We start from the raw sequence: 10,092 nt of genomic DNA on the forward strand, positions 1-10,092 counted from the left end.
CAGAAGGCAAGACATGAAGGATAGGGAGACATCCGAGGGACGTGAGGCTGATGGAGGAGGCTATTAGGCTAGGTTTAGGTTGTGTGGGAAAGAATGAGTGTATGAGAAACTGTATTCAGGGTAAAATTCTAGGTTATTGTAGCATTACTATAGCATTACCATAGCGTTATTGAGTCAATCGACTGATATCAATAACAGTCGAAATCCACAAAGGCCAGTCAACTGGTAAGTATAGCAATCAACTAGTGGCGGAAACATTGCTTGAATATTTCCATTCGAGCTCTATTTAATGGAGCTCAGGATGCTTGAGCAAGGTGACGAAATTAGTGGTGGTTCACTCTAATTAGAGTCTATAAGTGCTCAAGTGATCTAGTGTAGTCTTGTGCGAGTTGTGGTAAGGTTTCTTCACCCACAAAGAGCTACGCGAGCTAGCCGAAGTTTACCAAGGATTGATCCACTGACAGATTGAGGTTTCGTCCATCTTACGGACACGTCGTGGATTAGGAGCCTTAATCTCTGAACCACGTTAAATGAGCATGTATTGGTTTGCTTTCTTATTTATTATTTTCTAGAGTTAGCTTTCCTTTTGTTTGTTAGTATTTTTGTTTCTGCTATGACTAACAATTGTAGGAAGCTATTTCTTTAGTGGTTATAATCAGTCCCTGCGGATTTGATATTCTTTTATTACTGACGACGTAACCGTACACTTGTGGTGCGTAACAAGTTTTTGGTGTCGTTGCTGGGGGTTGCATCTATAACATTAGAGATTATCATTTGAGTTAGACTAAACTTTTCTTTTCTTACATCTAACTTGTAACTAGTTTTCTAATTCTGTTCTGAATTTTTTTTCTTTGCATTCTTTATTTTTTCTGTTTGTGAACCAAATTCTTTACATTCTTTATTCTTTTCTTTGTGAATCAAATTCTTTAATCTTGTTCTTGTATGCGAAGATCTAACTTTGCAGGAGATTTACTTCCTCTTGATTTTGAAATTGATAGAACCTTTCATAGAAGGAAAATATCGCAAAGACAACAAGAAGAACAAGAACATTCAAAAATGGCAAATAAACCACTTAAGGATTATGCAGCACCTTATGTCAGAGGGTTCCGTTCAAGCATTACAAGACCCTCTGTTGAAGTTAATAATTTTGAGATCAAGCCTACGATAATAAATATGGCTCAACAAAATCAGTTTAGTGGAGGGCCGCATGAAGATCTTAATCAACACTTAGAGGTTTTCTATGAAATATGTGGTACCATGAAGATAAATGGTGTACCTTCTGAAATAGTGAGACTATTGTTGTTTGGGTTTTCTCTACGAAACAAAGCTAAACAATGGTTGAATTCTTTACCTCCAAATAGCATTACCACTTGGGAGCAATGTGAGCAGTAATTCTTAGACAAGTTCTATCCTCTAAGCAAGACATCTCATATGAGAAATCTTATTGCAAGCTTTAGACAATCTGACTCAGAATCTTTATTTGAAGTATGGGATAGATACAATAATATGCCCAGGCAATGCCCACATCATGGGTTGGAGAAATGGTTGGTGTTGCACACATTTTATAATGACATCAATTATCATACTAAAGTGTCCCTAGATTCTGCAACTGGAGGGGCACTCATGAATAAAAGTTTAGATGAGGTTAAAGATATAATTGAAAGTGTAGCACAGAATCATCATCAATGGGCAACAGAAAGAAGTGGAGGCTATTTTTATTCAAACCCAACAAAAGCATCAGGAAAGTTTGATGTGGATGCAGTTACTTTAATGACTACAAAACTAGATGCTCTTACTAAGAAGTTAGAAAATATGGGAACAAATTCTAACACGGTCAATGTCATAGTATGCGCTTGTGAAACTTGTGGAAGTTCTGAACATTCTCAAGACTCATGTCCTTTGGAAGTTATTTCTGCACAAATCAATCAATTAAAGCAATGTGATGCTATTATGGGTTTCAATCAGAGATAGAGTAATCCATATTCCAACACAAACAACCCTGGGTGGAAGAATCATCCTAATTTCTCCTATAGAAATAATCAAGAACAAGGATCATCCATGAGAGTTAGACCGAGTTTCCAGTCTGGGCAACAAAATTTTCAACAACAACAACAATCTTCTCAGGACTATCAGTTTTTAAAATTGAGAAAATGCTTGAGGAAATATTTCCAATCAAAATGAAATGAAGCAAGATATTTTAAAGTTAACTCAGAGAATGGATAATTCTGACAAGCATCAAAAGATTCAAGATAGCCAAATTGCCCAGTTAGCTTCATCATCTTCAAGAGCACCAGGACAATTCCTGGAAAACCTGATGTCAACCCAATGGAGCATTGTAATTGAATTGAGCTTAGGAGCGGACGAACCTTGGGAGATTCTCAAGTGACTACTCCAAAAGGGATAAAAACTGAAGAAGAGCTCTCTCCTCCAGCACTTGAACCCATTCAAATTCAAGAAGAAGAGGAGAGTACCAATAAGGCTGAAGAGACTCTTCCACTTAACCCTCAAAGCCAAGTAGTCCTTTTTCCTCAAAGATTAGTTATACTAAAAAAAGATGAAGAGTTTGACAGATTTTTGGAAAAAGTTAAAGAAATTTGTGTTGAAATTCCTTTGATTGACGCAATTCTTCAAATGCCAAAGTTTGCCAAATTTCTGAAGGGCATCATGTCAAATAAAATAAGAAGGGGAGACATAGAGATCATAGCACTTACCGAGGAATGTAGCGCTTTATTCAAGAAGAACATTTCCCCGAAACTTAAAGATCCAGGAAGCTTTTATATTCCTTGCAATAGAGGAGCTGAATTTATAGAAAAAGCTTTTTGTGATTTGGGGCCAAGTGTTAGCATCATTCTATATTCAATTTGTAATAAGTTAGGTCTCAAAAACTTTAAATTTACTACCATGGTATTACAATTAGTTGATCATTCTTGCAGGTATCCTATGGGTATAATAGAGGATGTGCCGGTAGAAGTTGGTGGGATTATAATTCCTACAGATTTTGTAGTACTCGACATGGTAAAGGACCCAAAGATTCCAATCATATTAGGAAGACCTTTCTTTGCAACAGCTGGAGCGATAATTGATGTTAAAAATCATAAATTATCATTGGTAATTGGTAAAGAAAGGTTAGAGTATGATTTATCAAATTCTTCTAACCATGTCTCTTCTTTGTTAGCAAGTGTTTGCAGTGATGCGGACACTTACAAATTAGAGGATTGGAATTTCCATCCTCACGGGAGGCCACCGGATGAGGAACATGATCCGGCAGGTGATGTTGGAAGAAGGCCTCCCAATAAAAATGAAAAGTACATCTGCCCTCCTAGGGCAAGAAAACGAGAAAAAGATTAAGAAGATTGGTCAAGCTAAAGACATTAAACAAGCGCTTCTTGGGAGGCAACCCAAGGGTTTCTTTAGTAGTTTCAGTTCAAGTTTTAGTTTTTATTAGTAAAGGCTTTTTAATTTTGTTGATTACTTTTGTTTTCAGGTTGTAATTTTGTTTCCATGAGCTGGTCATGATTATTTCATGGACATGAAAGAATTGGAGAAGTCGGAAAGGAGTAAAATCATACATGTTGAGCTAAACAGAGCTCGGTTATGTACCAGACATGGCCGTGTAAAGTTTACAGAGGAGAAAGAGTACTCGGCCGTGTCTCAGACACGGCTGTATGAACCTACCCGAGAAAGAGATGTGCTCGGTCGTGTACCATGCACAGTCGTGTGATGATTCCAGATGAGAAGAAGTGTTTGGCCGTGTATCACACACGACCGTGTGAGAAATCCAGAGAAGAAGGTTGCACTGCCCATGCCAATCAACACGGCTGTGTAGAAATTCCCGAGAAGAAGAAGGATCTGGTCGTGTCTCGAGCATGACCGTGTGAACAAGACCGAGAAGAAGGCTGCATAGCCCATGTTCCATGCACGACCGTGCAGACTAACCCGAGAAGGAGAAGGGTAGGGTCGTGTAGATCTACACGGGCGTTCGATGCTACCTAACCCTGGCCGTGTCTATAAGACACGGTCGTGCCTAGGCCATGCCGACCACACCCCAAGCCCCCAAGCTTCTTCTTTCTTCCAAACTCTTCTCATCTTCAACCTGTCTTCTCATCCTCCCAGATCTACATCTCTGACTCGTTTTTCTTCATAAACTAATCTCCTCTCCTATCTCTAAGATCTAGTATTCCTTGTCCCAAAGATTTTGCTTTTCAAGATCTATTCGTACAAGATCTTACTTCTCCAACAAAACAACACCTTTCCCTACTCGAGCTTGACAACATGTCTAATCTTTTGAAGAAACTTCGCAAGGGAAGCGGTGGATCAAGCGGAGGAAGGGAGCCAACAAAAGAAAAAGGAAAAGAAAAGGCAAAGGAAAGATGATTGCACGCGACGAAGGTAACGATAATGGATTCAATATTATTTTTAGAAATGAGGATCAAAAATCTAGATTTGATATTCTTGTCAATAGAAAGATTATGTGTACACGTTATATGGGCCCAACTGTTTTGGAAATTCTAAGAATAAGAGATGATGTAGATTGGATGATTAGATTTCTTGATTGGAATGATATTATGTATACACATCTACCTACATATCCTTGTATCATACTGGAGTTGTTGAGTTCACTAGATGTTCACTTTACTAATAAAGATGATTACATTGGCAAAATAACTTTAAGATTAATAAATCAAGAATTTTAATGGACATTTAGTGATTTTAATAATTATTTTGGAATGTCTACCTGTAGTTCTCGTAGGTTTGATTCAAGATTCAATTGGAATCATTTTTGGAATTTGATCACTGGATTGGATCAACCTTATGAGCCCTCTAGAGCTAAGGCTTCCCATATGCAAAACCCCATTTTTAGGTATTTACATCGAGTTATGAGTAAAACTATTTTTGGTAGAGAGGAAAGCGATGGAGTTATTAAGAAAGTAGAACTTTATGCTTTGTGGGCTATGTTACATAAGGTTGACTTTGATTCCGATTTCCATTTTTTGCAAACCTTGGTGAGAGCTGGGAAGGCATCCTCGGGATCGATTGTTTTTGGTGACTTGATTACTCAAATAGCTGTAAGTTTGGGATGCGATCTAAATGGGTTAGAGATCATCCATGGTAATAATATGATCGATATTAATGCATGTCTTGCCATAAAAATGATTTGTCAGGATGAGAATGACTTTGCTTTTCTTAGGAAGAATGATTTTCCATTACCCCTTCCTTACTCCAAGCGGACTTCTATTTGCAACCCTGCTAATTGGGTAATCACTGATGTAGTTCCTGAGAATGTTCCTTCTATATTCGGAGACACTGAGCCCCACCTTGAGCCCTCGTCATCTGGACACCTGCAACCTTCCGGACATCCGGAACTTGCTAGGCACTCTTTTGCCTATGGTACGGGTCAGTCTAGATTTAATTTTTCTGATTTTTGTGCATCTCTAGATTCTCTTCATAAGAAGCAGGAGGCCCAACGAGTAATGTTGGAGGGTCGCTTTTCTTTATCTGATGACCAGTTTAGAGAGGTGCAGGATCATTTTTAGTTTACGAGAAATTTTCAAGATCAAGTGCCGAATTTGTTCAGGACTATGATATTGATCAAGGTAGGATGAGAGAATTCATGCAGGGCATGAGCATTACTAGTCAACAAGTGGATTCCCTCTATGAATATCATAAGATCCTGAGTGAGACTCTAGGTTTTCTTAGTTTTCCTATTGGTCGTCCACGTAGACCTCCTTTTCCTCGTCCACCTCCACCACCATATTGATTTCATCGGGACAATGAAAAAGTTTAAGTCAGGGGGAGTTTGCAACTTGAATTTTTTTATTTTTTTTTTGCATTTTTTAGTTTTTCTGCATTTTGTTTGTTTTTGTCTTGCATTGATTTTGTTTCATTTGATTGTCTTTTGAAATATTGTGGCATACATATTGAGAACATCAATCTTCACTTTTATGCTTTCTTGTCTTTAAGTAAAATGTTTAGCGCGCTTTTATCTTGATTCATGATGTTGTAAATGATGTTAGTATGTTTAGTGTATTTTTTTTCTCTATCTTAAGTAGCATGATGTGAGCTAAGTATCATTTGGAGATAAATTTGAGTTTTGGCTTAACCTTAAGGATCTTACCTTCACTTTACTTGAGCTTGAATAGTTGATATCATTGAATTAGTCATGATTCATCCTATTTGTTTAGTACTTGGTTTCCATGGTGATTTCTCAAACTTCATTTTGGTTACTGGATGAGGCTCGAATCTTGTAAGCTCATTTGAAAAAATCAAAATATCCCAACATTTGTATTATGATCAAATGTGTTTAAGTGTTGCACCTTGCAATCACTTAGAAAAAGAATGATATGAAAAAAAAAAGTGAAATGAAATGAAAAAAAAATGTTGAATAAGAGATATAAAAAATAGTTGTCGTGAGTGGAAACTAGCAAGTTACCCCTTTGAGACCGAGTTAGGTTACTGGGGAAATAACTGTTATGATTCTCTTGATATCGAGCACGCCTTTGAGACCTTGGGTTGATTGAGAAATATGAACCAAGTATGTGGCAGGTAAGTGCCTATCACTGGAAATATTAGGAACTCAATTGGATGACGACTTGACTAGGACGAAGATTGAGACTTAGCTTGAAAGGTTTGGGTCACTTATTTGCACTGTGCACTGGAGAATTATGCTTAAGCCATACTTAATGTATTTCTATGATCATGCTTACCAATGAAACTTTTGGATAAAGTTAGGAGAGTGCATTAGGGATTATGAGGCATTATAGAGCTTATGAATCTAGATTGTGGCATTTTGCTTGAGGACAAGCAAAGGTTTAAGTCTGGCGGTGTGAGGTGCATAGATTATATACGCTTGTTTATCATGTTTTCACACACATTACTATATTTTACGCATGTTTTATCTATGCATTTCCATACTCTTTGCTTACTTTTAACATATTTACTCTTCTTTGTTCGGATATCTGCTCTTGTGTTTTTCTATCTACAGGAGTCGAATTTGGAGAAGAAATGAACAAACAAAGGAAAACGACACCATCCATGAGTGTCACACGACCATGCCAAAGGAAAATGGCCTTGGCCATGTGGAGCTGACAGGGTCGTGTAGCTTCAGCAGAGGAGGAGAACGACATGGTCGTGTGAGAGCCACATGGTCGTGTCACTTTTGAAGCCAACCAGAACACGGCCGTGTAAATTTACACGACCGTGCAACCTTTCCAGAGGCCAAGCATGACATGGTCGTGTGTGCCACACGGCCGTGTGACACTTCCATAGATAAAGACTGGCTAGGTCGTGTGGATCTGTACGGTCGTGCAAGCTAGCCAAGACAAGGCATGACACGGCCATGTGAGAGTCACACGGTCGTGTGACCCTGGCCGAGAAGGAAGTAGGCAAGGCCGTGTGAGATTCACACGGCCATGCCACGGGTCATGTAGCGCCCAAACACCCTCTTTTATATAAAGGGCTTTCTCCTCTTTGAAAGGGGAAGTCTCTCCCTTTGGGGAGATCCAATTCTTGAGGCTTTCTTCCACATCTTGCCGGCAATCAAGAGATGTTTCCATCCAAGATTCGACTTCGGTAGCAAGGATTGGTTCCAAAGATCACTCGTCGTCTTTAGATAAACATTTCTTTTCTATCATCTTGATTTGGATCGAAATGTTTACGATCTTCTTGTCTTCGATTCTTTTCTTTTGTATCATGGAGTAAATCTCCTTGTTCTAGAATGGAGAAAGTATTTGTGATGTAAACTGACTTAAGATTTCAAGGATTTGCCATCTTCTTATTTCAATAACATTGTTATGTTTTGTATCAATTCAATCTTGAATGGATTGCTGTGTTTTGAATCTAATTACCATTTTTGATTGATTGTTTGTGTTTCTTGTGGAATCTTGTAGAGTAATTCTCTAGATTATATGACCAAGGGGCGTCGTGACAGGGCTGCCCAGTTAACGGACATTTAGGGGATTATCTTAAAGGGTGAAGCAAGAATCTATAAAGAAGTGGGATAGATAGATGAACTGAATTATATATCTTGATGTAAATTGATTAGTGATGCATTCTATGTTGTATGACCGAGGGGCATCGTGATAGGGTTGCCCCGCTAACGGACTTCATAGGAGTCATAACTATTTGATTGCTTTAGGTGTAGATAAGAGTCCCTTGATTGGTGTTTCTGCAGGAAATAACCGGTGACTTCTTACAAATACATTGCAATTGAGGATAAAGATTGGTAGATCGTATTACATTGATGAGTATCACAAAGAAACCAAAACTCCTAGAACCTTCATTAAATCTATTTTTCTGCATTTACCTTTATTTCTGTTTTTTAATTGGTACTTAGATCATATAATTCTTTGATCGATTGTTTAGCTAATTCACTTTGAGACATCTTTAGTGGTTATAATCAGTCCCTGTGGATTCGATATTCTTTTATTATTGACAATGTAACCGTACACTTGCTATGGTCATTGAAACAAGAAGATGGCAAATTCTTGAAATCTTACATCAGTTTACATCACAAATACTCCCTCCATCCTAGAATAAGGAGATTTACTCCATGACACAAAAGAAAAGAACCGAAGACAAGAAGATCGTAAATATTTTGATCCAAATCAAGATGATAGAAAAGAAATGCTTCTCTAAAGACGACGAGTGATCTTCGGAACCAATCCTTGCTACCGGAGTCTAATCTTGGATGGAAATGTCTCTTGATTGCTGGCAAGATATGGAAGAAAGCCTCAAGAATTGGATCTCCCCAAAGGGAGAGTCTCCTCCTTTCAAAGAGGAGAAAGCCTTTTATATAGAAGAGGGTGTTTGGGCGTCACACGGCCTGTGGCACGACCGTGTGAATCTCACACAGCCTTGCCTACTTCCTTCTCGGCCAAGGTCAAACGGTCGTGTGACTCTCACACGGTCGTGCCATGCCTTGTCTAGGCTAGCTTGTACGACCGTGCAGATCCACACGGCCTAGCCAGTCTCTGTCTCTGGAAGTGTCACACGGCCGTGTGACACACACGACCATGCATGCTTGGCCTTTAGAAAGGTTGCACGGTCGTGTAAATCTACACGGTCGTGTTCTGGTTGGATTCAAAAGTAACACGGTCGTGTGGCTCTCACACGGTCATGTCGTTCTCTTCCTCTGCTGAAGCTACACGGCCCTGTCAGCTCCACACGGCCAAGGTCATTTTCCTTTGTCATGGCCGTGTGGCACTCATGGCTGGTGTCATTTTCCTTCGTTTGTTCATTTCTTCTCCAAATTTAACTCCTGTAGACAGAAAAACACACAAGAGCAGATCTCTGAACAAAGAAGAGTAAATATGCTAAAAGCAAGCAAGAAGTATGGAAATGCATAGATAAAGCATGTGTAAAATATAATAATGTGCGTCAAAACATGCTAAACAAGTGTATATAATTTACACACATCACTATTCACCCCCCATCTAGCGGGTGTCAAAGTTTTAACAAACTAGAGAAGGAACCACCACTTTGGTCTGCGGAGAGGAGAAGCAGACAGTGTTTAGGGTAAACAAATAAAATTGTACAGTATAGTTAATTTTTTTAAAAGATTTTGGTGTCCCTCAAATTTAAGAGTCCGAGGCACTTGCCTCGCAAATTATATAACAAGTTTGGGCCTAAGCAAACTCAACAACCGAGAGGGGGAGGCCGAGGTGAGAGGAAGAACGTAAGTTAGCAGTCACCGATAGGAGCGGGAGCAACAAGAACGAAAGAGGACTTTGAGAGTGAGAGTGGATAGGCGTGGGGTGCCACAACGCAAAGAGGAGAACTGGAGAAGGGACCGTCACTATGGTCTACAGAGAGGAGAAGCAGACCGTGTTTAAGGTAAAAGATTAAAATTGTATAGTATAGTTAATTTTTTAAAGATTTTGGTGCCTCTCAAATTTGTGGGTCCGAGGCACTTGCCTCACAAATTATATAACAGGTCCGGGCCTGGCTACCCTGAGACAAAAGATCTTTTTTCTAAAGAAATTCAATTCGGAATTATTATATGTCCAAGGTCCAATATTGAAATCATTTCAAAGGTTTCCCTTACTTTGTTCATGCCAACAAACAATTCGAAATATCTCGACTTTTTTAGAATAG

General features: G+C 38.9%; 1 non-coding gene across 1 annotated transcript; it reads right to left on the reverse strand.

The window, feature by feature from the left end:
* Window positions 1-1,429: 1,429 nt before the first annotated feature.
* Window positions 1,430-1,535, reverse strand: LOC122049931. The gene has a single exon (XR_006131171.1). It is a non-coding gene; the product is annotated as a small nucleolar RNA R71 (small nucleolar RNA).
* Between the last annotated feature and the right edge of the window lie 8,557 nt (window positions 1,536-10,092).

This window comes from Zingiber officinale, chromosome 2B (assembly GCF_018446385.1).
Source record: "Zingiber officinale cultivar Zhangliang chromosome 2B, Zo_v1.1, whole genome shotgun sequence".
NCBI classification, from domain to species: Eukaryota; Viridiplantae; Streptophyta; class Magnoliopsida; order Zingiberales; family Zingiberaceae; genus Zingiber; species Zingiber officinale.